We start from the raw sequence: 25,432 nt of genomic DNA on the forward strand, positions 1-25,432 counted from the left end.
CCGATGGTGGGATCAGATTGTCCACCCAACCCACCCCCCCGCCCACACCCCCCCACCCAACCCCCGTCTTCACAATGAATGGCGTAGGATTTATTATACAAAAGTAGAGGGCAATGATAATTCTGGGCACGGGAGGCTGAATTGTGAATGAAAACAGCCTCCTCGAAGAGATTGCACAAGCGGCAGTAAGAAGACTTTCACCAGTACATAAATCAATGTAATGTTTTGAAACCAAATGCTCGCGATGCGATCTCTGTAACATTGGGGAGATTGGAGAGTCAAGTCACATCTCCGGGACTAACCTGCGCGCCTTTATTGGAAAAAAGCGCGGACCGGACCCGGAAGCTGGTGTAGCGCAAGCTTACCTGGGTCGGTTTTCTTTCCCATAAAGGCGCGCAGGAGAGTCCCAGAGATGTGACTTGACTCTCCAGTCTTCCCAATGTGATAGAGATCGCTTCGGGAGCAATGGATACAAAAGTATTAAATTTAAACTGTTAAACAAACATAACCGCGTCTGCAAACAGACACTGCCAAAAAGCCCTGACCTGCTCCACTGAGAGAGTGAGGATTGTTCACTCTTTTGTAGCGGCAGAAGCAATCATCCCAACACATGCAAACAAATCTGCATCAGGATGCTATTTCAACGAACTACTTCACATTGCAGTGCCCAGGAACAACGAAGATCAAGAAACAACTGTACAGCGCATTAAGACCCGTTGAAAACTGCTTCCCTGACCGGGAATCGAACCCGGGCCGCGGCGGTGAAAGCGCCAAATCCTAACCACTAGACCACCAGGGAGACGTAAATCCGCTCTTGTAGCTGTGCTGAAAATTGCCTCGCTGCCTGGGAATCGAATCCGGGCTGCGGCAGGAAGAAGACTTTATCCGATCTCTATCACATTGGGGAGACTGGAGAGTCAAGTCACATCTCCGGGACTCACCTGCGCGCCTTTATTGGAAAAAAGCGCGGACCGGACCCGGAAGCTGGTGTAGCGCAAGCTTACCTGGGTCGGTTTTCTTTCCCATAAAGGCGCGCAGGAGAGTCCCAGAGATGTGACTTGACTCTCCAGTCTTCCCAATGTGATAGAGATCGCTTCGGGAGCAATGGATACAAAAGTATTAAATTTAAACTGTTAAACAAACATAACCGCGTCTGCAAACAGACACTGCCAAAAAGCCCTGACCTGCTCCACTGAGAGAGTGAGGATTGCTCACTCTTTTGTAGCGGCAGAATCAATCTTCCCAACACATGCAAACAAATCTGCATCAGGATGCTATTTCAACGAACTACTTCACATTGCAGTGCCCAGGAACAACGAAGATCAAGAAACAACTGTACAGCGCATTAAGACCCGTTGAAAACTGCTTCCCTGACCGGGAATCGAACCCGGGCCGCGGCGGTGAAAGCGCCAAATCCTAACCACTAGACCACCAGGGAGACGTAAACCCGCTCTTGTAGCTGTGCTGAAAATTGCCTCGCTGCCTGGGAATCGAATCCGGGCTGCGGCAGGAAGAAGACTTTATCCGATCTCTATCACATTGGGGAGACTGGAGAGTCAAGTCACATCTCCGGGACTCACCTGCGCGCCTTTATTGGAAAAAAGCGCGGACCGGACCCGGAAGCTGGTGTAGCGCAAGCTTACCTGGGTAGGTTTTCTTTCCCATAAAGGCGCGCAGGAGAGTCCCAGAGATGTGACTTGACTCTCCAGTCTTCCCAATGTGATAGAGATCGCTTCGGGAGCAATGGATACAAAAGTATTAAATTTAAACTGTTAAACAAACATAACCGCGTCTGCAAACAGACACTGCCAAAAAGCCCTGACCTGCTCCACTGAGAGAGTGAGGATTGCTCACTCTTTTGTAGCGGCAGAATCAATCTTCCCAACACATGCAAACAAATCTGCATCAGGATGCTATTTCAACGAACTACTTCACATTGCAGTGCCCAGGAACAACGAAGATCAAGAAACAACTGTACAGCGCATTAAGACCCGTTGAAAACTGCTTCCCTGACCGGGAATCGAACCCGGGCCGCGGCGGTGAAAGCGCCAAATCCTAACCACTAGACCACCAGGGAGACGTAAATCCGCTCTTGTAGCTGTGCTGAAAATTGCCTCGCTGCCTGGGAATCGAATCCGGGCTGCGGCAGGAAGAAGACTTTATCCGATCTCTATCACATTGGGGAGACTGGAGAGTCAAGTCACATCTCCGGGACTCACCTGCGCGCCTTTATTGGAAAAAAGCGCGGACCGGACCCGGAAGCTGGTGTAGCGCAAGCTTACCTGGGTAGGTTTTTTTTCCGATAAAGGCGCGCAGGAGAGTCCCAGAGATGTGACTTGACTCTCCAGTCTTCCCAATGTGATAGAGATCGCTTCGGGAGCAATGGATACAAAAGTATTAAATTTAAACTGTTAAACAAACATAACCGCGTCTGCAAACAGACACTGCCAAAAAGCCCGGACCTGCTCCACTGAGAGAGTGAGGATTGTTCACTCTTTTGTATCGGCAGAAGCAATCATCCCAACACATGCAAACAAATCTGCATCAGGATGCTATTTCAACGAACTACTTCACATTGCAGTGCCCAGGAACAACGAAGATCAAGAAACAACTGTACAGCGCATTAAGACCCGTTGAAAACTGCTTCCCTGACCGGGAATCGAACCCGGGCCGCGGCGGTGAAAGCGCCAAATCCTAACCACTAGACCACCAGGGAGACGTAAATCCGCTCTTGTAGCTGTGCTGAAAATTGCCTCGCTGCCTGGGAATCGAATCCGGGCTGCGGCAGGAAGAAGACTTTATCCGATCTCTATCACATTGGGGAGACTGGAGAGTCAAGTCACATCTCCGGGACTCACCTGCGCGCCTTTATTGGAAAAAAGCGCGGACCGGACCCGGAAGCTGGTGTAGCGCAAGCTTACCTGGGTAGGTTTTTTTTCCGATAAAGGCGCGCAGGAGAGTCCCAGAGATGTGACTTGACTCTCCAGTCTTCCCAATGTGATAGAGATCGCTTCGGGAGCAATGGATACAAAAGTATTAAATTTAAACTGTTAAACAAACATAACCGCGTCTGCAAACAGACACTGCCAAAAAGCCCGGACCTGCTCCACTGAGAGAGTGAGGATTGTTCACTCTTTTGTAGCGGCAGAAGCAATCATCCCAACACATGCAAACAAATCTGCATCAGGATGCTATTTCAACGAACTACTTCACATTGCAGTGCCCAGGAACAACGAAGATCAAGAAACAACTGTACAGCGCATTAAGACCCGTTGAAAACTGCTTCCCTGACCGGGAATCGAACCCGGGCCGCGGCGGTGAAAGCGCCAAATCCTAACCACTAGACCACCAGGGAGACGTAAATCCGCTCTTGTAGCTGTGCTGAAAATTGCCTCGCTGCCTGGGAATCGAATCCGGGCTGCGGCAGGAAGAAGACTTTATCCGATCTCTATCACATTGGGGAGACTGGAGAGTCAAGTCACATCTCCGGGACTCACCTGCGCGCCTTTATTGGAAAAAAGCGCGGACCGGACCCGGAAGCTGGTGTAGCGCAAGCTTACCTGGGTAGGTTTTTTTCCGATAAAGGCGCGCAGGAGAGTCCCAGAGATGTGACTTGACTCTCCAGTCTTCCCAATGTGATAGAGATCGCTTCGGGAGCAATGGATACAAAAGTATTAAATTTAAACTGTTAAACAAACATAACCGCGTCTGCAAACAGACACTGCCAAAAAGCCCGGACCTGCTCCACTGAGAGAGTGAGGATTGTTCACTCTTTTGTAGCGGCAGAAGCAATCATCCCAACACATGCAAACAAATCTGCATCAGGATGCTATTTCAACGAACTACTTCACATTGCAGTGCCCAGGAACAACGAAGATCAAGAAACAACTGTACAGCGCATTAAGACCCGTTGAAAACTGCTTCCCTGACCGGGAATCGAACCCGGGCCGCGGCGGTGAAAGCGCCAAATCCTAACCACTAGACCACCAGGGAGACGTAAATCCGCTCTTGTAGCTGTGCTGAAAATTGCCTCGCTGCCTGGGAATCGAATCCGGGCTGCGGCAGGAAGAAGACTTTATCCGATCTCTATCACATTGGGGAGACTGGAGAGTCAAGTCACATCTCCGGGACTCACCTGCGCGCCTTTATTGGAAAAAAGCGCGGACCGGACCCGGAAGCTGGTGTAGCGCAAGCTTACCTGGGTAGGTTTTTTTTCCGATAAAGGCGCGCAGGAGAGTCCCAGAGATGTGACTTGACTCTCCAGTCTTCCCAATGTGATAGAGATCGCTTCGGGAGCAATGGATACAAAAGTATTAAATTTAAACTGTTAAACAAACATAACCGCGTCTGCAAACAGACACTGCCAAAAAGCCCGGACCTGCTCCACTGAGAGAGTGAGGATTGTTCACTCTTTTGTAGCGGCAGAAGCAATCATCCCAACACATGCAAACAAATCTGCATCAGGATGCTATTTCAACGAACTACTTCACATTGCAGTGCCCAGGAACAACGAAGATCAAGAAACAACTGTACAGCGCATTAAGACCCGTTGAAAACTGCTTCCCTGACCGGGAATCGAACCCGGGCCGCGGCGGTGAAAGCGCCAAATCCTAACCACTAGACCACCAGGGAGACGTAAATCCGCTCTTGTAGCTGTGCTGAAAATTGCCTCGCTGCCTGGGAATCGAATCCGGGCTGCGGCAGGAAGAAGACTTTATCCGATCTCTATCACATTGGGGAGACTGGAGAGTCAAGTCACATCTCCGGGACTCACCTGCGCGCCTTTATTGGAAAAAAGCGCGGACCGGACCCGGAAGCTGGTGTAGCGCAAGCTTACCTGGGTAGGTTTTTTTTCCGATAAAGGCGCGCAGGAGAGTCCCAGAGATGTGACTTGACTCTCCAGTCTTCCCAATGTGATAGAGATCGCTTCGGGAGCAATGGATACAAAAGTATTAAATTTAAACTGTTAAACAAACATAACCGCGTCTGCAAACAGACACTGCCAAAAAGCCCGGACCTGCTCCACTGAGAGAGTGAGGATTGTTCACTCTTTTGTAGCGGCAGAAGCAATCATCCCAACACATGCAAACAAATCTGCATCAGGATGCTATTTCAACGAACTACTTCACATTGCAGTGCCCAGGAACAACGAAGATCAAGAAACAACTGTACAGCGCATTAAGACCCGTTGAAAACTGCTTCCGTGACTGGGAATCGAACCCGGGCCGCGGCGGTGAAAGCGCCAAATCCTAACCACTAGACCACCAGGGAAACGTAAATCCGCTCTTGTAGCTGTGCTGAAAATTGCCTCGCTGCCTGGGAATCGAATCCGGGCTGCGGCAGGAAGAAGACTTTATCCGATCTCTATCACATTGGGGAGACTGGAGAGTCAAGTCACATCTCCGGGATTCACCTGCGCGCCTTTATTGGAAAAAAGCGCGGACCGGACCCGGAAGCTGGTGTAGCGGAAGCTTACCTGGGTAGGTTTTTTTTCCGATAAAGGCGCGCAGGAGAGTCCCAGAGATGTGACTTGACTCTCCAGTCTTCCCAATGTGATAGAGATCGCTTCGGGAGCAATGGATACAAAAGTATTAAATTTAAACTGTTAAACAAACATAACCGCGTCTGCAAACAGACACTGCCAAAAAGCCCGGACCTGCTCCACTGAGAGAGTGAGGATTGTTCACTCTTTTGTAGCGGCAGAAGCAATCATCCCAACACATGCAAACAAATCTGCATCAGGATGCTATTTCAACGAACTACTTCACATTGCAGTGCCCAGGAACAACGAAGATCAAGAAACAACTGTACAGCGCATTAAGACCCGTTGAAAACTGCTTCCCTGACCGGGAATCGAACCCGGGCCGCGGCGGTGAAAGCGCCAAATCCTAACCACTAGACCACCAGGGAGACGTAAATCCGCTCTTGTAGCTGTGCTGAAAATTGCCTCGCTGCCTGGGAATCGAATCCGGGCTGCGGCAGGAAGAAGACTTTATCCGATCTCTATCACATTGGGGAGACTGGAGAGTCAAGTCACATCTCCGGGATTCACCTGCGCGCCTTTATTGGAAAAAAGCGCGGACCGGACCCGGAAGCTGGTGTAGCGCAAGCTTACCTGGGTCGGTTTTTTTTCCGATAAAGGCGCGCAGGAGAGTCCCAGAGATGTGACTTGACTCTCCAGTCTTCCCAATGTGATAGAGATCGCTTCGGGAGCAATGGATACAAAAGTATTAAATTTAAACTGTTAAACAAACATAACCGCGTCTGCAAACAGACACTGCCAAAAAGCCCGGACCTGCTCCACTGAGAGAGTGAGGATTGTTCACTCTTTTGTAGCGGCAGAAGCAATCATCCCAACACATGCAAACAAATCTGCATCAGGATGCTATTTCAACGAACTACTTCACATTGCAGTGCCCAGGAACAACGAAGATCAAGAAACAACTGTACAGCGCATTAAGACCCGTTGAAAACTGCTTCCCTGACCGGGAATCGAACCCGGGCCGCGGCGGTGAAAGCGCCAAATCCTAACCACTAGACCACCAGGGAGACGTAAATCCGCTCTTGTAGCTGTGCTGAAAATTGCCTCGCTGCCTGGGAATCGAATCCGGGCTGCGGCAGGAAGAAGACTTTATCCGATCTCTATCACATTGGGGAGACTGGAGAGTCAAGTCACATCTCCGGGACTCACCTGCGCGCCTTTATTGGAAAAAAGCGCGGACCGGACCCGGAAGCTGGTGTAGCGCAAGCTTACCTGGGTAGGTTTTCTTTCCCATAAAGGCGCGCAGGAGAGTCCCAGAGATGTGACTTGACTCTCCAGTCTTCCCAATGTGATAGAGATCGCTTCGGGAGCAATGGATACAAAAGTATTAAATTTAAACTGTTAAACAAACATAACCGCGTCTGCAAACAGACACTGCCAAAAAGCCCTGACCTGCTCCACTGAGAGAGTGAGGATTGCTCACTCTTTTGTAGCGGCAGAATCAATCTTCCCAACACATGCAAACAAATCTGCATCAGGATGCTATTTCAACGAACTACTTCACATTGCAGTGCCCAGGAACAACGAAGATCAAGAAACAACTGTACAGCGCATTAAGACCCGTTGAAAACTGCTTCCCTGACCGGGAATCGAACCCGGGCCGCGGCGGTGAAAGCGCCAAATCCTAACCACTAGACCACCAGGGAGACGTAAATCCGCTCTTGTAGCTGTGCTGAAAATTGCCTCGCTGCCTGGGAATCGAATCCGGGCTGCGGCAGGAAGAAGACTTTATCCGATCTCTATCACATTGGGGAGACTGGAGAGTCAAGTCACATCTCCGGGACTCACCTGCGCGCCTTTATTGGAAAAAAGCGCGGACCGGACCCGGAAGCTGGTGTAGCGCAAGCTTACCTGGGTAGGTTTTTTTTCCGATAAAGGCGCGCAGGAGAGTCCCAGAGATGTGACTTGACTCTCCAGTCTTCCCAATGTGATAGAGATCGCTTCGGGAGCAATGGATACAAAAGTATTAAATTTAAACTGTTAAACAAACATAACCGCGTCTGCAAACAGACACTGCCAAAAAGCCCGGACCTGCTCCACTGAGAGAGTGAGGATTGTTCACTCTTTTGTAGCGGCAGAAGCAATCATCCCAACACATGCAAACAAATCTGCATCAGGATGCTATTTCAACGAACTACTTCACATTGCAGTGCCCAGGAACAACGAAGATCAAGAAACAACTGTACAGCGCATTAAGACCCGTTGAAAACTGCTTCCCTGACCGGGAATCGAACCCGGGCCGCGGCGGTGAAAGCGCCAAATCCTAACCACTAGACCACCAGGGAGACGTAAATCCGCTCTTGTAGCTGTGCTGAAAATTGCCTCGCTGCCTGGGAATCGAATCCGGGCTGCGGCAGGAAGAAGACTTTATCCGATCTCTATCACATTGGGGAGACTGGAGAGTCAAGTCACATCTCCGGGACTCACCTGCGCGCCTTTATTGGAAAAAAGCGCGGACCGGACCCGGAAGCTGGTGTAGCGCAAGCTTACCTGGGTAGGTTTTTTTTCCGATAAAGGCGCGCAGGAGAGTCCCAGAGATGTGACTTGACTCTCCAGTCTTCCCAATGTGATAGAGATCGCTTCGGGAGCAATGGATACAAAAGTATTAAATTTAAACTGTTAAACAAACATAACCGCGTCTGCAAACAGACACTGCCAAAAAGCCCGGACCTGCTCCACTGAGAGAGTGAGGATTGTTCACTCTTTTGTAGCGGCAGAAGCAATCATCCCAACACATGCAAACAAATCTGCATCAGGATGCTATTTCAACGAACTACTTCACATTGCAGTGCCCAGGAACAACGAAGATCAAGAAACAACTGTACAGCGCATTAAGACCCGTTGAAAACTGCTTCCGTGACCGGGAATCGAACCCGGGCCGCGGCGGTGAAAGCGCCAAATCCTAACCACTAGACCACCAGGGAGACGTAAATCCGCTCTTGTAGCTGTGCTGAAAATTGCCTCGCTGCCTGGGAATCGAATCCGGGCTGCGGCAGGAAGAAGACTTTATCCGATCTCTATCACATTGGGGAGACTGGAGAGTCAAGTCACATCTCCGGGACTCACCTGCGCGCCTTTATTGGAAAAAAGCGCGGACCGGACCCGGAAGCTGGTGTAGCGCAAGCTTACCTGGGTCGGTTTTCTTTCCCATAAAGGCGCGCAGGAGAGTCCCAGAGATGTGACTTGACTCTCCAGTCTTCCCAATGTGATAGAGATCGCTTCGGGAGCAATGGATACAAAAGTATTAAATTTAAACTGTTAAACAAACATAACCGCGTCTGCAAACAGACACTGCCAAAAAGCCCTGACCTGCTCCACTGAGAGAGTGAGGATTGCTCACTCTTTTGTAGCGGCAGAATCAATCTTCCCAACACATGCAAACAAATCTGCATCAGGATGCTATTTCAACGAACTACTTCACATTGCAGTGCCCAGGAACAACGAAGATCAAGAAACAACTGTACAGCGCATTAAGACCCGTTGAAAACTGCTTCCCTGACCGGGAATCGAACCCGGGCCGCGGCGGTGAAAGCGCCAAATCCTAACCACTAGACCACCAGGGAGACGTAAACCCGCTCTTGTAGCTGTGCTGAAAATTGCCTCGCTGCCTGGGAATCGAATCCGGGCTGCGGCAGGAAGAAGACTTTATCCGATCTCTATCACATTGGGGAGACTGGAGAGTCAAGTCACATCTCCGGGACTCACCTGCGCGCCTTTATTGGAAAAAAGCGCGGACCGGACCCGGAAGCTGGTGTAGCGCAAGCTTACCTGGGTAGGTTTTCTTTCCCATAAAGGCGCGCAGGAGAGTCCCAGAGATGTGACTTGACTCTCCAGTCTTCCCAATGTGATAGAGATCGCTTCGGGAGCAATGGATACAAAAGTATTAAATTTAAACTGTTAAACAAACATAACCGCGTCTGCAAACAGACACTGCCAAAAAGCCCTGACCTGCTCCACTGAGAGAGTGAGGATTGCTCACTCTTTTGTAGCGGCAGAATCAATCTTCCCAACACATGCAAACAAATCTGCATCAGGATGCTATTTCAACGAACTACTTCACATTGCAGTGCCCAGGAACAACGAAGATCAAGAAACAACTGTACAGCGCATTAAGACCCGTTGAAAACTGCTTCCCTGACCGGGAATCGAACCCGGGCCGCGGCGGTGAAAGCGCCAAATCCTAACCACTAGACCACCAGGGAGACGTAAATCCGCTCTTGTAGCTGTGCTGAAAATTGCCTCGCTGCCTGGGAATCGAATCCGGGCTGCGGCAGGAAGAAGACTTTATCCGATCTCTATCACATTGGGGAGACTGGAGAGTCAAGTCACATCTCCGGGACTCACCTGCGCGCCTTTATTGGAAAAAAGCGCGGACCGGACCCGGAAGCTGGTGTAGCGCAAGCTTACCTGGGTAGGTTTTTTTTCCGATAAAGGCGCGCAGGAGAGTCCCAGAGATGTGACTTGACTCTCCAGTCTTCCCAATGTGATAGAGATCGCTTCGGGAGCAATGGATACAAAAGTATTAAATTTAAACTGTTAAACAAACATAACCGCGTCTGCAAACAGACACTGCCAAAAAGCCCGGACCTGCTCCACTGAGAGAGTGAGGATTGTTCACTCTTTTGTATCGGCAGAAGCAATCATCCCAACACATGCAAACAAATCTGCATCAGGATGCTATTTCAACGAACTACTTCACATTGCAGTGCCCAGGAACAACGAAGATCAAGAAACAACTGTACAGCGCATTAAGACCCGTTGAAAACTGCTTCCCTGACCGGGAATCGAACCCGGGCCGCGGCGGTGAAAGCGCCAAATCCTAACCACTAGACCACCAGGGAGACGTAAATCCGCTCTTGTAGCTGTGCTGAAAATTGCCTCGCTGCCTGGGAATCGAATCCGGGCTGCGGCAGGAAGAAGACTTTATCCGATCTCTATCACATTGGGGAGACTGGAGAGTCAAGTCACATCTCCGGGACTCACCTGCGCGCCTTTATTGGAAAAAAGCGCGGACCGGACCCGGAAGCTGGTGTAGCGCAAGCTTACCTGGGTAGGTTTTTTTTCCGATAAAGGCGCGCAGGAGAGTCCCAGAGATGTGACTTGACTCTCCAGTCTTCCCAATGTGATAGAGATCGCTTCGGGAGCAATGGATACAAAAGTATTAAATTTAAACTGTTAAACAAACATAACCGCGTCTGCAAACAGACACTGCCAAAAAGCCCGGACCTGCTCCACTGAGAGAGTGAGGATTGTTCACTCTTTTGTAGCGGCAGAAGCAATCATCCCAACACATGCAAACAAATCTGCATCAGGATGCTATTTCAACGAACTACTTCACATTGCAGTGCCCAGGAACAACGAAGATCAAGAAACAACTGTACAGCGCATTAAGACCCGTTGAAAACTGCTTCCCTGACCGGGAATCGAACCCGGGCCGCGGCGGTGAAAGCGCCAAATCCTAACCACTAGACCACCAGGGAGACGTAAATCCGCTCTTGTAGCTGTGCTGAAAATTGCCTCGCTGCCTGGGAATCGAATCCGGGCTGCGGCAGGAAGAAGACTTTATCCGATCTCTATCACATTGGGGAGACTGGAGAGTCAAGTCACATCTCCGGGACTCACCTGCGCGCCTTTATTGGAAAAAAGCGCGGACCGGACCCGGAAGCTGGTGTAGCGCAAGCTTACCTGGGTAGGTTTTTTTCCGATAAAGGCGCGCAGGAGAGTCCCAGAGATGTGACTTGACTCTCCAGTCTTCCCAATGTGATAGAGATCGCTTCGGGAGCAATGGATACAAAAGTATTAAATTTAAACTGTTAAACAAACATAACCGCGTCTGCAAACAGACACTGCCAAAAAGCCCGGACCTGCTCCACTGAGAGAGTGAGGATTGTTCACTCTTTTGTAGCGGCAGAAGCAATCATCCCAACACATGCAAACAAATCTGCATCAGGATGCTATTTCAACGAACTACTTCACATTGCAGTGCCCAGGAACAACGAAGATCAAGAAACAACTGTACAGCGCATTAAGACCCGTTGAAAACTGCTTCCCTGACCGGGAATCGAACCCGGGCCGCGGCGGTGAAAGCGCCAAATCCTAACCACTAGACCACCAGGGAGACGTAAATCCGCTCTTGTAGCTGTGCTGAAAATTGCCTCGCTGCCTGGGAATCGAATCCGGGCTGCGGCAGGAAGAAGACTTTATCCGATCTCTATCACATTGGGGAGACTGGAGAGTCAAGTCACATCTCCGGGACTCACCTGCGCGCCTTTATTGGAAAAAAGCGCGGACCGGACCCGGAAGCTGGTGTAGCGCAAGCTTACCTGGGTAGGTTTTTTTTCCGATAAAGGCGCGCAGGAGAGTCCCAGAGATGTGACTTGACTCTCCAGTCTTCCCAATGTGATAGAGATCGCTTCGGGAGCAATGGATACAAAAGTATTAAATTTAAACTGTTAAACAAACATAACCGCGTCTGCAAACAGACACTGCCAAAAAGCCCGGACCTGCTCCACTGAGAGAGTGAGGATTGTTCACTCTTTTGTAGCGGCAGAAGCAATCATCCCAACACATGCAAACAAATCTGCATCAGGATGCTATTTCAACGAACTACTTCACATTGCAGTGCCCAGGAACAACGAAGATCAAGAAACAACTGTACAGCGCATTAAGACCCGTTGAAAACTGCTTCCCTGACCGGGAATCGAACCCGGGCCGCGGCGGTGAAAGCGCCAAATCCTAACCACTAGACCACCAGGGAGACGTAAATCCGCTCTTGTAGCTGTGCTGAAAATTGCCTCGCTGCCTGGGAATCGAATCCGGGCTGCGGCAGGAAGAAGACTTTATCCGATCTCTATCACATTGGGGAGACTGGAGAGTCAAGTCACATCTCCGGGACTCACCTGCGCGCCTTTATTGGAAAAAAGCGCGGACCGGACCCGGAAGCTGGTGTAGCGCAAGCTTACCTGGGTAGGTTTTTTTTCCGATAAAGGCGCGCAGGAGAGTCCCAGAGATGTGACTTGACTCTCCAGTCTTCCCAATGTGATAGAGATCGCTTCGGGAGCAATGGATACAAAAGTATTAAATTTAAACTGTTAAACAAACATAACCGCGTCTGCAAACAGACACTGCCAAAAAGCCCGGACCTGCTCCACTGAGAGAGTGAGGATTGTTCACTCTTTTGTAGCGGCAGAAGCAATCATCCCAACACATGCAAACAAATCTGCATCAGGATGCTATTTCAACGAACTACTTCACATTGCAGTGCCCAGGAACAACGAAGATCAAGAAACAACTGTACAGCGCATTAAGACCCGTTGAAAACTGCTTCCGTGACTGGGAATCGAACCCGGGCCGCGGCGGTGAAAGCGCCAAATCCTAACCACTAGACCACCAGGGAAACGTAAATCCGCTCTTGTAGCTGTGCTGAAAATTGCCTCGCTGCCTGGGAATCGAATCCGGGCTGCGGCAGGAAGAAGACTTTATCCGATCTCTATCACATTGGGGAGACTGGAGAGTCAAGTCACATCTCCGGGATTCACCTGCGCGCCTTTATTGGAAAAAAGCGCGGACCGGACCCGGAAGCTGGTGTAGCGGAAGCTTACCTGGGTAGGTTTTTTTTCCGATAAAGGCGCGCAGGAGAGTCCCAGAGATGTGACTTGACTCTCCAGTCTTCCCAATGTGATAGAGATCGCTTCGGGAGCAATGGATACAAAAGTATTAAATTTAAACTGTTAAACAAACATAACCGCGTCTGCAAACAGACACTGCCAAAAAGCCCGGACCTGCTCCACTGAGAGAGTGAGGATTGTTCACTCTTTTGTAGCGGCAGAAGCAATCATCCCAACACATGCAAACAAATCTGCATCAGGATGCTATTTCAACGAACTACTTCACATTGCAGTGCCCAGGAACAACGAAGATCAAGAAACAACTGTACAGCGCATTAAGACCCGTTGAAAACTGCTTCCCTGACCGGGAATCGAACCCGGGCCGCGGCGGTGAAAGCGCCAAATCCTAACCACTAGACCACCAGGGAGACGTAAATCCGCTCTTGTAGCTGTGCTGAAAATTGCCTCGCTGCCTGGGAATCGAATCCGGGCTGCGGCAGGAAGAAGACTTTATCCGATCTCTATCACATTGGGGAGACTGGAGAGTCAAGTCACATCTCCGGGATTCACCTGCGCGCCTTTATTGGAAAAAAGCGCGGACCGGACCCGGAAGCTGGTGTAGCGCAAGCTTACCTGGGTCGGTTTTTTTTCCGATAAAGGCGCGCAGGAGAGTCCCAGAGATGTGACTTGACTCTCCAGTCTTCCCAATGTGATAGAGATCGCTTCGGGAGCAATGGATACAAAAGTATTAAATTTAAACTGTTAAACAAACATAACCGCGTCTGCAAACAGACACTGCCAAAAAGCCCGGACCTGCTCCACTGAGAGAGTGAGGATTGTTCACTCTTTTGTAGCGGCAGAAGCAATCATCCCAACACATGCAAACAAATCTGCATCAGGATGCTATTTCAACGAACTACTTCACATTGCAGTGCCCAGGAACAACGAAGATCAAGAAACAACTGTACAGCGCATTAAGACCCGTTGAAAACTGCTTCCCTGACCGGGAATCGAACCCGGGCCGCGGCGGTGAAAGCGCCAAATCCTAACCACTAGACCACCAGGGAGACGTAAATCCGCTCTTGTAGCTGTGCTGAAAATTGCCTCGCTGCCTGGGAATCGAATCCGGGCTGCGGCAGGAAGAAGACTTTATCCGATCTCTATCACATTGGGGAGACTGGAGAGTCAAGTCACATCTCCGGGACTCACCTGCGCGCCTTTATTGGAAAAAAGCGCGGACCGGACCCGGAAGCTGGTGTAGCGCAAGCTTACCTGGGTAGGTTTTCTTTCCCATAAAGGCGCGCAGGAGAGTCCCAGAGATGTGACTTGACTCTCCAGTCTTCCCAATGTGATAGAGATCGCTTCGGGAGCAATGGATACAAAAGTATTAAATTTAAACTGTTAAACAAACATAACCGCGTCTGCAAACAGACACTGCCAAAAAGCCCTGACCTGCTCCACTGAGAGAGTGAGGATTGCTCACTCTTTTGTAGCGGCAGAATCAATCTTCCCAACACATGCAAACAAATCTGCATCAGGATGCTATTTCAACGAACTACTTCACATTGCAGTGCCCAGGAACAACGAAGATCAAGAAACAACTGTACAGCGCATTAAGACCCGTTGAAAACTGCTTCCCTGACCGGGAATCGAACCCGGGCCGCGGCGGTGAAAGCGCCAAATCCTAACCACTAGACCACCAGGGAGACGTAAATCCGCTCTTGTAGCTGTGCTGAAAATTGCCTCGCTGCCTGGGAATCGAATCCGGGCTGCGGCAGGAAGAAGACTTTATCCGATCTCTATCACATTGGGGAGACTGGAGAGTCAAGTCACATCTCCGGGACTCACCTGCGCGCCTTTATTGGAAAAAAGCGCGGACCGGACCCGGAAGCTGGTGTAGCGCAAGCTTACCTGGGTAGGTTTTTTTTCCGATAAAGGCGCGCAGGAGAGTCCCAGAGATGTGACTTGACTCTCCAGTCTTCCCAATGTGATAGAGATCGCTTCGGGAGCAATGGATACAAAAGTATTAAATTTAAACTGTTAAACAAACATAACCGCGTCTGCAAACAGACACTGCCAAAAAGCCCGGACCTGCTCCACTGAGAGAGTGAGGATTGTTCACTCTTTTGTAGCGGCAGAAGCAATCATCCCAACACATGCAAACAAATCTGCATCAGGATGCTATTTCAACGAACTACTTCACATTGCAGTGCCCAGGAACAACGAAGATCAAGAAACAACTGTACAGCGCATTAAGACCCGTTGAAAACTGCTTCCCTGACCGGGAATCGAACCCGGGCCGCGGCGGTGAAAGCGCCAAATCCTAACCACTAGACCACCAGGGAGACGTAAATCCGCTCTTGTAGCTGTGCTGAAAATTGCCTCGCTGCCTGGGAATCGAATCCGGGCTGCGGCAGGAAGAAGACTTTATCCGATCTCTATCACATTGGGGAGACTGGAGAGTCAAGTCACATCTCCGGGACTCACCTGCGCGCCTTTATTGGAAAAAAGCGCGGACCGGACCCGGAAGCTGGTGTAGCGCAAGCTTACCTGGGTAGGTTTTTTTTCCGATAAAGGCGCGCAGGAGAGTCCCAGAGATGTGACTTGACTCTCCAGTCTTCCCAATGTGATAGAGATCGCTTCGGGAGCAATGGATACAAAAGTATTAAATTTAAACTGTTAAACAAACATAACCGCGTCTGCAAACAGACACTGCCAAAAAGCCCGGACCTGCTCCACTGAGAGAGTGAGGATTGTTCACTCTTTTGTAGCGGCAGAAGCAATCATCCCAACACATGCAAACAAATCTGCATCAGGATGCTATTTCAACGAACTACTTCACATTGCAGTGCCCAGGAACAACGAAGATCAAGAAACAACTGTACAGCGCATTAAGACCCGTTGAAAACTGCTTCCGTGACCGGGAATCGAACCCGGGCCGCGGCGGTGAAAGCGCCAAATCCTAACCACTAGACCACCAGGGAGACGTAAATCCGCTCTTGTAGCTGTGCTGAAAATTGCCTCGCTGCCTGGGAATCGAATCCGGGCTGCGGCAGGAAGAAGACTTTATCCGATCTCTATCACATTGGGGAGACTGGAGAGTCAAGTCACATCTCCGGGACTCACCTGCGCGCCTTTATTGGAAAAAAGCGCGGACCGGACCCGGAAGCTGGTGTAGCGCAAGCTTACCTGGGTAGGTTTTTTTTCCGATAAAGGCGCGCAGGAGAGTCCCAGAGATGTGACTTGACTCTCCAGTCTTCCCAATGTGATAGAGATCGCTTCGGGAGCAATGGATACAAAAGTATTAAATTTAAACTGTTAAACAAACATAACCGCGTCTGCAAACAGACACTGCCAAAAAGCCCGGACCTGCTCCACTGAGAGAGTGAGGATTGTTCACTCTTTTGTAGCGGCAGAAGCAATCATCCCAACACATGCAAACAAATCTGCATCAGGATGCTATTTCAACGAACTACTTCACATTGCAGTGCCCAGGAACAACGAAGATCAAGAAACAACTGTACAGCGCATTAAGACCCGTTGAAAACTGCTTCCGTGACCGGGAATCGAACCCGGGCCGCGGCGGTGAAAGCGCCAAATCCTAACCACTAGACCACCAGGGAGACGTAAATCCGCTCTTGTAGCTGTGCTGAAAATTGCCTCGCTGCCTGGGAATCGAATCCGGGCTGCGGCAGGAAGAAGACTTTATCCGATCTCTATCACATTGGGGAGACTGGAGAGTCAAGTCACATCTCCGGGACTCACCTGCGCGCCTTTATTGGAAAAAAGCGCGGACCGGACCCGGAAGCTGGTGTAGCGCAAGCTTACCTGGGTAGGTTTTTTTTCCGATAAAGGCGCGCAGGAGAGTCCCAGAGATGTGACTTGACTCTCCAGTCTTCCCAATGTGATAGAGATCGCTTCGGGAGCAATGGATACAAAAGTATTAAATTTAAACTGTTAAACAAACATAACCGCGTCTGCAAACAGACACTGCCAAAAAGCCCGGACCTGCTCCACTGAGAGAGTGAGGATTGTTCACTCTTTTGTAGCGGCAGAAGCAATCATCCCAACACATGCAAACAAATCTGCATCAGGATGCTATTTCAACGAACTACTTCACATTGCAGTGCCCAGGAACAACGAAGATCAAGAAACAACTGTACAGCGCATTAAGACCCGTTGAAAACTGCTTCCCTGACCGGGAATCGAACCCGGGCCGCGGCGGTGAAAGCGCCAAATCCTAACCACTAGACCACCAGGGAGACGTAAATCCGCTCTTGTAGCTGTGCTGAAAATTGCCTCGCTGCCTGGGAATCGAATCCGGGCTGCGGCAGGAAGAAGACTTTATCCGATCTCTATCACATTGGGGAGACTGGAGAGTCAAGTCACATCTCCGGGACTCACCTGCGCGCCTTTATTGGAAAAAAGCGCGGACCGGACCCGGAAGCTGGTGTAGCGCAAGCTTACCTGGGTAGGTTTTTTTTCCGATAAAGGCGCGCAGGAGAGTCCCAGAGATGTGACTTGACTCTCCAGTCTTCCCAATGTGATAGAGATCGCTTCGGGAGCAATGGATACAAAAGTATTAAATTTAAACTGTTAAACAAACATAACCGCGTCTGCAAACAGACACTGCCAAAAAGCCCGGACCTGCTCCACTGAGAGAGTGAGGATTGTTCACTCTTTTGTAGCGGCAGAAGCAATCATCCCAACACATGCAAACAAATCTGCATCAGGATGCTATTGCAACGAACTACTTCACATTGCAGTGCCCAGGAACAACGAAGATCAAGAAACAACTGTACAGCGCATTAAGACCCGTTGAAAACTGCTTCCGTGACCGGGAATCGAACCCGGGCCGCGGCGGTGAAAGCGCCAAATCCTAACCACTAGACCACCAGGGAGACGTAAATCCGCTCTTGTAGCTGTGCTGAAAATTGCCTCGCTGCCTGGGAATCGAATCCGGGCTGCGGCAGGAAGAAGACTTTATCCGATCTCTATCACATTGGGGAGACTGGAGAGTCAAGTCACATCTCCGGGACTCACCTGCGCGCCTTTATTGGAAAAAAGCGCGGACCGGACCCGGAAGCTGGTGTAGCGCAAGCTTACCTGGGTAGGTTTTTTTTCCGATAAAGGCGCGCAGGAGAGTCCCAGAGATGTGACTTGACTCTCCAGTCTTCCCAATGTGATAGAGATCGCTTCGGGAGCAATGGATACAAAAGTATTAAATTTAAACTGTTAAACAAACATAACCGCGTCTGCAAACAGACACTGCCAAAAAGCCCGGACCTGCTCCACTGAGAGAGTGAGGATTGTTCACTCTTTTGTAGCGGCAGAAGCAATCATCCCAACACATGCAAACAAATCTGCATCAGGATGCTATTGCAACGAACTACTTCACATTGCAGTGCCCAGGAACAACGAAGATCAAGAAACAACTGTACAGCGCATTAAGACCCGTTGAAAACTGCTTCCGTGACCGGGAATCGAACCCGGGCCGCGGCGGTGAAAGCGCCAAATCCTAACCACTAGACCACCAGGGAGACGTAAATCCGCTCTTGTAGCTGTGCTGAAAATTGCCTCGCTGCCTGGGAATCGAATCCGGGCTGCGGCAGGAAGAAGACTTTATCCGATCTCTATCACATTGGGGAGACTGGAGAGTCAAGTCACATCTCCGGGACTCACCTGCGCGCCTTTATTGGAAAAAAGCGCGGACCGGACCCGGAAGCTGGTGTAGCGCAAGCTTACCTGGGTAGGTTTTTTTTCCGATAAAGGCGCGCAGGAGAGTCCCAGAGATGTGACTTGACTCTCCAGTCTTCCCAATGTGATAGAGATCGCTTCGGGAGCAATGGATACAAAAGTATTAAATTTAAACTGTTAAACAAACATAACCGCGTCTGCAAACAGACACTGCCAAAAAGCCCGGACCTGCTCCACTGAGAGAGTGAGGATTGTTCACTGTTTTGTAGCGGCAGAAGCAATCATCCCAACACATGCAAACAAATCTGCATCAGGATGCTATTTCAACGAACTACTTCACATTGCAGTGCCCAGGAACAACGAAGATCAAGAAACAACTGTACAGCGCATTAAGACCCGTTGAAAACTGCTTCCGTGACCGGGAATCGAACCCGGGCCGCGGCGGTGAAAGCGCCAAATCCTAACCACTAGACCACCAGGGAGACGTAAATCCGCTCTTGTAGCTGTGCTGAAAATTGCCTCGCTGCCTGGGAATCGAATCCGGGCTGCGGCAGGAAGAAGACTTTATCCGATCTCTATCACATTGGGGAGACTGGAGAGTCAAGTCACATCTCCGGGACTCACCTGCGCGCCTTTATTGGAAAAAAGCGCGGACCGGACCCGGAAGCTGGTGTAGCGCAAGCTTACCTGGGTAGGTTTTTTTTCCGATAAAGGCGCGCAGGAGAGTCCCAGAGATGTGACTTGACTCTCCAGTCTTCCCAATGTGATAGAGATCGCTTCGGGAGCAATGGATACAAAAGTATTAAATTTAAACTGTTAAACAAACATAACCGCGTCTGCAAACAGACACTGCCAAAAAGCCCGGACCTGCTCCACTGAGAGAGTGAGGATTGTTCACTCTTTTGTAGCGGCAGAAGCAATCATCCCAACACATGCAAACAAATCTGCATCAGGATGCTATTTCAACGAACTACTTCACATTGCAGTGCCCAGGAACAACGAAGATCAAGAAACAACTGTACAGCGCATTAAGACCCGTTGAAAACTGCTTCCCTGACCGGGAATCGAACCCGGGCCGCGGCGGTGAAAGCGCCAAATCCTAACCACTAGACCACCAGGGAGACGTAAATCCGCTCTTGTAGCTGTGCTGAAAATTGCCTCGCTGCCTGGGAATCGAATCCGGGCTGCGGCAGGAAGAAGACTTTATCCGATCTCTATCACATTGGGGAGACTGGAGAGTCAAGTCACATCTCCGGGACTCACCTGCGCGCCTTTATTGGAAAAAAGCGCGGACCGGACCCGGAAGCTGGTGTAGCGCAAGCTTACCTGGGTAGGTTTTTTTTCCGATAAAGGCGCGCAGGAGAGTCCCAGAGATGTGACTTGACTCTCCAGTCTTCCCAATGTGATAGAGATCGCTTCGGGAGCAATGGATACAAAAGTATTAAATTTAAACTGTTAAACAAACATAACCGCGTCTGCAAACAGACACTGCCAAAAAGCCCGGACCTGCTCCACTGAGAGAGTGAGGATTGTTCACTCTTTTGTAGCGGCAGAAGCAATCATCCCAACACATGCAAACAAATCTGCATCAGGATGCTATTGCAACGAACTACTTCACATTGCAGTGCCCAGGAACAACGAAGATCAAGAAACAACTGTACAGCGCATTAAGACCCGTTGAAAACTGCTTCCGTGACCGGGAATCGAACCCGGGCCGCGGCGGTGAAAGCGCCAAATCCTAACCACTAGACCACCAGGGAGACGTAAATCCGCTCTTGTAGCTGTGCTGAAAATTGCCTCGCTGCCTGGGAATCGAATCCGGGCTGCGGCAGGAAGAAGACTTTATCCGATCTCTATCACATTGGGGAGACTGGAGAGTCAAGTCACATCTCCGGGACTCACCTGCGCGCCTTTATTGGAAAAAAGCGCGGACCGGACCCGGAAGCTGGTGTAGCGCAAGCTTACCTGGGTAGGTTTTTTTTCCGATAAAGGCGCGCAGGAGAGTCCCAGAGATGTGACTTGACTCTCCAGTCTTCCCAATGTGATAGAGATCGCTTCGGGAGCAATGGATACAAAAGTATTAAATTTAAACTGTTAAACAAACATAACCGCGTCTGCAAACAGACACTGCCAAAAAGCCCGGACCTGCTCCACTGAGAGAGTGAGGATTGTTCACTCTTTTGTAGCGGCAGAAGCAATCATCCCAACACATGCAAACAAATCTGCATCAGGATGCTATTTCAACGAACTACTTCACATTGCAGTGCCCAGGAACAACGAAGATCAAGAAACAACTGTACAGCGCATTAAGACCCGTTGAAAACTGCTTCCGTGACCGGGAATCGAACCCGGGCCGCGGCGGTGAAAGCGCCAAATCCTAACCACTAGACCACCAGGGAGACGTAAATCCGCTCTTGTAGCTGTGCTGAAAATTGCCTCGCTGCCTGGGAATCGAATCCGGGCTGCGGCAGGAAGAAGACTTTATCCGATCTCTATCACATTGGGGAGACTGGAGAGTCAAGTCACATCTCCGGGACTCACCTGCGCGCCTTTATTGGAAAAAAGCGCGGACCGGACCCGGAAGCTGGTGTAGCGCAAGCTTACCTGGGTAGGTTTTTTTTCCGATAAAGGCGCGCAGGAGAGTCCCAGAGATGTGACTTGACTCTCCAGTCTTCCCAATGTGATAGAGATCGCTTCGGGAGCAATGGATACAAAAGTATTAAATTTAAACTGTTAAACAAACATAACCGCGTCTGCAAACAGACACTGCCAAAAAGCCCGGACCTGCTCCACTGAGAGAGTGAGGATTGTTCACTCTTTTGTAGCGGCAGAAGCAATCATCCCAACACATGCAAACAAATCTGCATCAGGATGCTATTTCAACGAACTACTTCACATTGCAGTGCCCAGGAACAACGAAGATCAAGAAACAACTGTACAGCGCATTAAGACCCGTTGAAAACTGCTTCCCTGACCGGGAATCGAACCCGGGCCGCGGCGGTGAAAGCGCCAAATCCTAACCACTAGACCACCAGGGAGACGTAAATCCGCTCTTGTAGCTGTGCTGAAAATTGCCTCGCTGCCTGGGAATCGAATCCGGGCTGCGGCAGGAAGAAGACTTTATCCGATCTCTATCACATTGGGGAGACTGGAGAGTCAAGTCACATCTCCGGGACTCACCTGCGCGCCTTTATTGGAAAAAAGCGCGGACCGGACCCGGAAGCTGGTGTAGCGCAAGCTTACCTGGGTAGGTTTTTTTTCCGATAAAGGCGCGCAGGAGAGTCCCAGAGATGTGACTTGACTCTCCAGTCTTCCCAATGTGATAGAGATCGCTTCGGGAGCAATGGATACAAAAGTATTAAATTTAAACTGTTAAACAAACATAACCGCGTCTGCAAACAGACACTGCCAAAAAGCCCGGACCTGCTCCACTGAGAGAGTGAGGATTGTTCACTCTTTTGTAGCGGCAGAAGCAATCATCCCAACACATGCAAACAAATCTGCATCAGGATGCTATTTCAACGAACTACTTCACATTGCAGTGCCCAGGAACAACGAAGATCAAGAAACAACTGTACAGCGCATTAAGACCCGTTGAAAACTGCTTCCCTGACCGGGAATCGAACCCGGGCCGCGGCGGTGAAAGCGCCAAATCCTAACCACTAGACCACCAGGGAGACGTAAATCCGCTCTTGTAGCTGTGCTGAAAATTGCCTCGCTGCCTGGGAATCGAATCCGGGCTGCGGCAGGAAGAAGACTTTATCCGATCTCTATCACATTGGGGAGACTGGAGAGTCAAGTCACATCTCCGGGACTCACCTGCGCGCCTTTATTGGAAAAAAGCGCGGACCGGACCCGGAAGCTGGTGTAGCGCAAGCTTACCTGGGTAGGTTTTTTTTCCGATAAAGGCGCGCAGGAGAGGATCCCGAGGCACTACAGTGATAGTGCCTCCCACCCGCCCTCCTCCTCTAACCTTATGATAAGACCCATTGTGGTAAGCAGGTCAGTGCTGCATTTTGCTTGTTCTATTCTTCAGACCTAGTTTTTCTTAAAAGTTACTTTTAGAGGGATGGCAGTGAAGACAGTGCAATGTTCCTCTTGCAACATGTTTGAGGGGAGGGATGCCATGGTCGTCCCTGATGATTACACTTGCCGTAAGTGCACCCATCTCCAGCTCCTCCAAGAGCATGTTCGCGAACTGGAGCTGGAGTTGGATGAATTTAGAATCATTCGGGAGGCAGAGGGGGTCATAGATCGGTGCTTTAGGAAAGTAGCAACTCCAAAGATTGCAGACAGATGGGTGACAGTGAGGGTCTTGGAGAAAGCAGCCAATGCAGAGACCTCCTGCGGTCGTTCCCCTCAAGAACAAGTATGCCATTTTGGATACTTGTTGGTACGACGACTTACCAGGGGTAAGCAGTGGGGTTCAGGGCTCTGGCACGGAGCCTGTTCCTGTTGCTCAGAAGGGAAGGTTGGAGAAGAGCAGAGCAAGAGTTATTGGGGACTCGATAGTTTGGGGCACAGATAGCCGGTTTCGTGGGGGCGAGAGAGACTCACTTTTGGTATGTTGCCTCCCAGGTGCAAGGGTAAGTGACGTTTCTGATCGTGTTTTCCGGTTCCTTAAGGGGGTGGGGGAGCAGCCCGAAGTCGTGGTCCACATTGGCAGCAACGACATAGGTAGGAAGAAGCATGAGGATGTTAGGCAGGCTTTCAGGGAGCTAGGTTGGAAGAGCAGTGTTCGAACAAACAGAGTTGTTGTCTCTGGTTTGTTACCCGTGCCACGTGATAGAGAGTCGAGGAATAGTGAGAGAGAACAGTTAAATGCGTGGCTACAGGGATGGTGCAGGAGGGAGGGATTCCAGTATCTGGATAACTGGGGTTCTTTCTGGGGAAGGTGGTATCTGTATAAACAGGATGGTCTCCACCTGAGCCTGAGGTGCACCACCATCCTTTGGGGGAGGTTTGCTAGTGCTCTTTGGGAGGGTTTAAACTAACTCTGCAGGGACATGTAGACTGCAGCTTTAGGGTGCAGGACCTTGAGTGTAGGGAGGTTAGGAACATGGCATCAATCTCGAAGGAGGTTGCCTCTAAACAGGAAGGTGGCTTGAAGTGTATATACGTCAATGTGAGAAGTATACGAAATAAGGAAGGTGAACTTGCAGTGTGGGTTGGTACCTGGGATTTCGATGTTGTGGCTATCACGGAGACATGGGTAGAACAGGGGCAGGATTGGCTGTTGCAGGTTCCAGTGTTTAAATGTTTTAGTAGGGTCAGAGGTGGGGGTAAAAGAGGGTGTGTGTGGCATTGCTTGTAAAGGATAGTATTACAGCGGTGGAAAGGACGATGAATGAAGACTCGCCATTTGACGTAGTTTGGGCTGAGGTTGGAAATAGGAAAGGTGAGGAGTTTTCTACAGGCCTAATAGTCCTAGAGACGTAGAAGAAAGGATTGCCGGGGTGATTCAGGAGAAGAGTGTAAGTAATAGGGTGGTTGTTATGGGGGTCTTTAACTTTCCAGATATTGACTGGGAAAGCTATAGCTCTAGTACGTTAGATGACACAATATGTTGACAGGCCAACAAGAGGTGAGGCCGTACTAGATTTGGTTCTGGGTAACGAACCAGGCCAGGTGTTAGAATTGGAGGTAGGTGAGCACTTTGGGGACAGTGACCACAATTCGGTGACTTTTACTCTGGTGATGAAGAGGGATAAGTGTGCACTGTCGGGCAAGATTTATAGCTGGGGACTGGGAAATTATGATGCGGTGAGGCATGACTTAGGATGCGTGGCTTGGAAAAGTAGGCTTCAATGGAAGGGTGCAATCGATATGTGGAGCTTGTTCAAGGAGCAACTATTGAGTGTCCTTGATAAGTATGTACCAGTGAGGCAGGGAGGAAAGGGTCATGTGAGGGAGCCATGGTTTAATAATGAATTGGAATCCCTTGTTAAAGTGAAGAGGGCGGCCTATGTAAAGATGAGGCATGAAATTCAATTGGGGCGATTGAGAGTTATAAGTTAGCCAGGGAGGATCTAAAGAGAGTTAAGAGCAGCAAGGAGGGGGCACGAAAAGTAATTGGTTGGTAGGATTAGGGAAAACCCAAAGGCTTTCTATAGGTATGTCAGGAATAAAAGAATGACTCGGGTAGGAATAGGTCCAGTCAAGGATAGTAGTGGGAAGTTGCGCATGGAGGCCGAAGAGATTGGGGAGACACTGAATGAATACTTTTCATCAGTATTCACTCAGGAACAGGACATTGTTGCCGATATGAATATTGAAAATTGATGGCTTTGAAGTATGTAGGGAAGAGGTATTGGAATTTCTGGAAAGGGTGAAAATAGATAAGTCCCCTGGGCCTGATGGCATTAATACTAGGATTCTCTGGGAAGCAAGGGAGGAGATTGCAGAGCCATTGGCCTTGATTTTTATGACCTCGTTGTCTACAGGAATAGTGCCAGAAGACTGGAGGATAGCAAATGTGGTTTCCTTGTTCAAGGAGCAGAGTAGGGATAACCCTAGTAAGTATAAGCCGGTGAGTCTCACTTCTTTTGTGGGCAAAGTCTTAGAGAAAATTGTAAGGGATAGGATT

The 25,432-nt window shown here is 49.8% G+C and overlaps 30 non-coding genes across 30 annotated transcripts; all 30 read right to left on the minus strand.

Annotated features, from left to right (window-relative positions):
- Positions 1-727: 727 nt before the first annotated feature.
- Positions 728-799, minus strand: trnae-uuc (transfer RNA glutamic acid (anticodon UUC)). Its single transcript has one exon. It is a non-coding gene; the product is annotated as a tRNA-Glu (tRNA).
- Positions 800-1,366: 567 nt separating this feature from the next.
- trnae-uuc (transfer RNA glutamic acid (anticodon UUC)) lies at positions 1,367-1,438 on the minus strand. The gene has a single exon. It is a non-coding gene; the product is annotated as a tRNA-Glu (tRNA).
- A 567-nt stretch (positions 1,439-2,005) lies between these two features.
- Positions 2,006-2,077, minus strand: trnae-uuc (transfer RNA glutamic acid (anticodon UUC)). Its single transcript has one exon. It is a non-coding gene; the product is annotated as a tRNA-Glu (tRNA).
- Positions 2,078-2,644: 567 nt separating this feature from the next.
- On the minus strand, positions 2,645-2,716 carry trnae-uuc (transfer RNA glutamic acid (anticodon UUC)). Its single transcript has one exon. It is a non-coding gene; the product is annotated as a tRNA-Glu (tRNA).
- A 567-nt stretch (positions 2,717-3,283) lies between these two features.
- trnae-uuc (transfer RNA glutamic acid (anticodon UUC)) lies at positions 3,284-3,355 on the minus strand. Its single transcript has one exon. It is a non-coding gene; the product is annotated as a tRNA-Glu (tRNA).
- A 566-nt stretch (positions 3,356-3,921) lies between these two features.
- On the minus strand, positions 3,922-3,993 carry trnae-uuc (transfer RNA glutamic acid (anticodon UUC)). The gene has a single exon. It is a non-coding gene; the product is annotated as a tRNA-Glu (tRNA).
- A 567-nt stretch (positions 3,994-4,560) lies between these two features.
- trnae-uuc (transfer RNA glutamic acid (anticodon UUC)) lies at positions 4,561-4,632 on the minus strand. Its single transcript has one exon. It is a non-coding gene; the product is annotated as a tRNA-Glu (tRNA).
- Positions 4,633-5,838: 1,206 nt separating this feature from the next.
- Positions 5,839-5,910, minus strand: trnae-uuc (transfer RNA glutamic acid (anticodon UUC)). The gene has a single exon. It is a non-coding gene; the product is annotated as a tRNA-Glu (tRNA).
- A 567-nt stretch (positions 5,911-6,477) lies between these two features.
- On the minus strand, positions 6,478-6,549 carry trnae-uuc (transfer RNA glutamic acid (anticodon UUC)). The gene has a single exon. It is a non-coding gene; the product is annotated as a tRNA-Glu (tRNA).
- Positions 6,550-7,116: 567 nt separating this feature from the next.
- On the minus strand, positions 7,117-7,188 carry trnae-uuc (transfer RNA glutamic acid (anticodon UUC)). The gene has a single exon. It is a non-coding gene; the product is annotated as a tRNA-Glu (tRNA).
- A 567-nt stretch (positions 7,189-7,755) lies between these two features.
- On the minus strand, positions 7,756-7,827 carry trnae-uuc (transfer RNA glutamic acid (anticodon UUC)). The gene has a single exon. It is a non-coding gene; the product is annotated as a tRNA-Glu (tRNA).
- A 567-nt stretch (positions 7,828-8,394) lies between these two features.
- Positions 8,395-8,466, minus strand: trnae-uuc (transfer RNA glutamic acid (anticodon UUC)). Its single transcript has one exon. It is a non-coding gene; the product is annotated as a tRNA-Glu (tRNA).
- A 567-nt stretch (positions 8,467-9,033) lies between these two features.
- trnae-uuc (transfer RNA glutamic acid (anticodon UUC)) lies at positions 9,034-9,105 on the minus strand. Its single transcript has one exon. It is a non-coding gene; the product is annotated as a tRNA-Glu (tRNA).
- Positions 9,106-9,672: 567 nt separating this feature from the next.
- On the minus strand, positions 9,673-9,744 carry trnae-uuc (transfer RNA glutamic acid (anticodon UUC)). Its single transcript has one exon. It is a non-coding gene; the product is annotated as a tRNA-Glu (tRNA).
- Positions 9,745-10,311: 567 nt separating this feature from the next.
- Positions 10,312-10,383, minus strand: trnae-uuc (transfer RNA glutamic acid (anticodon UUC)). Its single transcript has one exon. It is a non-coding gene; the product is annotated as a tRNA-Glu (tRNA).
- A 567-nt stretch (positions 10,384-10,950) lies between these two features.
- Positions 10,951-11,022, minus strand: trnae-uuc (transfer RNA glutamic acid (anticodon UUC)). Its single transcript has one exon. It is a non-coding gene; the product is annotated as a tRNA-Glu (tRNA).
- Positions 11,023-11,588: 566 nt separating this feature from the next.
- On the minus strand, positions 11,589-11,660 carry trnae-uuc (transfer RNA glutamic acid (anticodon UUC)). Its single transcript has one exon. It is a non-coding gene; the product is annotated as a tRNA-Glu (tRNA).
- A 567-nt stretch (positions 11,661-12,227) lies between these two features.
- Positions 12,228-12,299, minus strand: trnae-uuc (transfer RNA glutamic acid (anticodon UUC)). The gene has a single exon. It is a non-coding gene; the product is annotated as a tRNA-Glu (tRNA).
- A 1,206-nt stretch (positions 12,300-13,505) lies between these two features.
- trnae-uuc (transfer RNA glutamic acid (anticodon UUC)) lies at positions 13,506-13,577 on the minus strand. Its single transcript has one exon. It is a non-coding gene; the product is annotated as a tRNA-Glu (tRNA).
- Positions 13,578-14,144: 567 nt separating this feature from the next.
- On the minus strand, positions 14,145-14,216 carry trnae-uuc (transfer RNA glutamic acid (anticodon UUC)). Its single transcript has one exon. It is a non-coding gene; the product is annotated as a tRNA-Glu (tRNA).
- A 567-nt stretch (positions 14,217-14,783) lies between these two features.
- Positions 14,784-14,855, minus strand: trnae-uuc (transfer RNA glutamic acid (anticodon UUC)). The gene has a single exon. It is a non-coding gene; the product is annotated as a tRNA-Glu (tRNA).
- Positions 14,856-15,422: 567 nt separating this feature from the next.
- On the minus strand, positions 15,423-15,494 carry trnae-uuc (transfer RNA glutamic acid (anticodon UUC)). Its single transcript has one exon. It is a non-coding gene; the product is annotated as a tRNA-Glu (tRNA).
- A 567-nt stretch (positions 15,495-16,061) lies between these two features.
- trnae-uuc (transfer RNA glutamic acid (anticodon UUC)) lies at positions 16,062-16,133 on the minus strand. The gene has a single exon. It is a non-coding gene; the product is annotated as a tRNA-Glu (tRNA).
- Positions 16,134-16,700: 567 nt separating this feature from the next.
- Positions 16,701-16,772, minus strand: trnae-uuc (transfer RNA glutamic acid (anticodon UUC)). The gene has a single exon. It is a non-coding gene; the product is annotated as a tRNA-Glu (tRNA).
- A 567-nt stretch (positions 16,773-17,339) lies between these two features.
- trnae-uuc (transfer RNA glutamic acid (anticodon UUC)) lies at positions 17,340-17,411 on the minus strand. Its single transcript has one exon. It is a non-coding gene; the product is annotated as a tRNA-Glu (tRNA).
- Positions 17,412-17,978: 567 nt separating this feature from the next.
- trnae-uuc (transfer RNA glutamic acid (anticodon UUC)) lies at positions 17,979-18,050 on the minus strand. The gene has a single exon. It is a non-coding gene; the product is annotated as a tRNA-Glu (tRNA).
- A 567-nt stretch (positions 18,051-18,617) lies between these two features.
- trnae-uuc (transfer RNA glutamic acid (anticodon UUC)) lies at positions 18,618-18,689 on the minus strand. Its single transcript has one exon. It is a non-coding gene; the product is annotated as a tRNA-Glu (tRNA).
- Positions 18,690-19,895: 1,206 nt separating this feature from the next.
- Positions 19,896-19,967, minus strand: trnae-uuc (transfer RNA glutamic acid (anticodon UUC)). Its single transcript has one exon. It is a non-coding gene; the product is annotated as a tRNA-Glu (tRNA).
- A 1,845-nt stretch (positions 19,968-21,812) lies between these two features.
- trnae-uuc (transfer RNA glutamic acid (anticodon UUC)) lies at positions 21,813-21,884 on the minus strand. The gene has a single exon. It is a non-coding gene; the product is annotated as a tRNA-Glu (tRNA).
- Positions 21,885-22,451: 567 nt separating this feature from the next.
- trnae-uuc (transfer RNA glutamic acid (anticodon UUC)) lies at positions 22,452-22,523 on the minus strand. The gene has a single exon. It is a non-coding gene; the product is annotated as a tRNA-Glu (tRNA).
- Between the last annotated feature and the right edge of the window lie 2,909 nt (positions 22,524-25,432).

Source organism: Hemiscyllium ocellatum (assembly GCF_020745735.1).
Source record: "Hemiscyllium ocellatum isolate sHemOce1 chromosome 27 unlocalized genomic scaffold, sHemOce1.pat.X.cur. SUPER_27_unloc_9, whole genome shotgun sequence".
In the NCBI taxonomy this organism is placed as follows: domain Eukaryota; kingdom Metazoa; phylum Chordata; class Chondrichthyes; order Orectolobiformes; family Hemiscylliidae; genus Hemiscyllium; species Hemiscyllium ocellatum.